Genomic DNA, 804 nt, shown 5'->3' on the forward strand with positions numbered 1-804 from the left:
CACTCTTAATCTCAGGGTCAGAAAACTAAGGATTTGAATACTAGCTGTGCCTGCACTCTGACCTGTTATCAAAATGACATACTTAAGTAATGTCCTTCTAAACGTGGTCCTTCTGTAGCTCAGTTGGTAGAGCATGGCGCTTGTAACGCCAGGGTAGTGGGTTCGATCCCTGGGACCACCCATACGTAGAATGTATGCACACATGACTGTAAGTCGCTTTGGATAAAAGCGTCTGCTAAATGGCATATATTATTATATTATTATTATATTATTATTATTATAATTATTATAAATGGATTGAAAAATGCTCCTTTTCTGGACAATAAATAGACAGGCAGAGGGTTCAAGAAAAGTACATGCTCCTGGTGAGCCTTGAACTCACAACCTCGGCATTGCTTCGCTGCGTACTGCTGTATAAGTACCACGCGCTAACCGATTGCACCACAGGAGCCTGATCACATGTTTCCCATATTTTGCACAAACATAGTCCGACAATTGATCTCCCTGGCTAACTCAGACGGTAGAGCATGAGACTCTTTATCTCATATTCGAACCTGTAAGAAAGTGCTATTTCTTATGCAAATGACCAGCTTACTGCTATTGTAACAGAATAACTTTACGTCCGTCCCTCGCCCATACCCGGGCGCGAACCAGGGACCCTCTGCACACATCAACAACAGTCACCCTCGAAGCATCGTTACCCATCGCTCCACAAAAGCGCGGCCCTTGCAGAGCAAGGGGAACTACTACTTCAAGGTCTCAGAGCAAGTGACGTAACCGATTGAAACGTTATTTAGCGCACAC

At 44.2% G+C, this 804-nt stretch overlaps 1 non-coding gene across 1 annotated transcript; it reads right to left on the minus strand.

Moving 5' to 3' along the window:
* Positions 1-357: 357 nt before the first annotated feature.
* Positions 358-451, minus strand: trnai-uau (transfer RNA isoleucine (anticodon UAU)). The gene is made up of 2 exons: positions 414-451; positions 358-393 (listed from the first exon to the last, which is right to left on the minus strand). It is a non-coding gene; the product is annotated as a tRNA-Ile (tRNA).
* Positions 452-804: the final 353 nt, after the last annotated feature.

This window comes from Oncorhynchus keta, unplaced genomic scaffold (genome assembly GCF_023373465.1).
Source record: "Oncorhynchus keta strain PuntledgeMale-10-30-2019 unplaced genomic scaffold, Oket_V2 Un_contig_5320_pilon_pilon, whole genome shotgun sequence".
Taxonomy (NCBI): domain Eukaryota; kingdom Metazoa; phylum Chordata; class Actinopteri; order Salmoniformes; family Salmonidae; genus Oncorhynchus; species Oncorhynchus keta.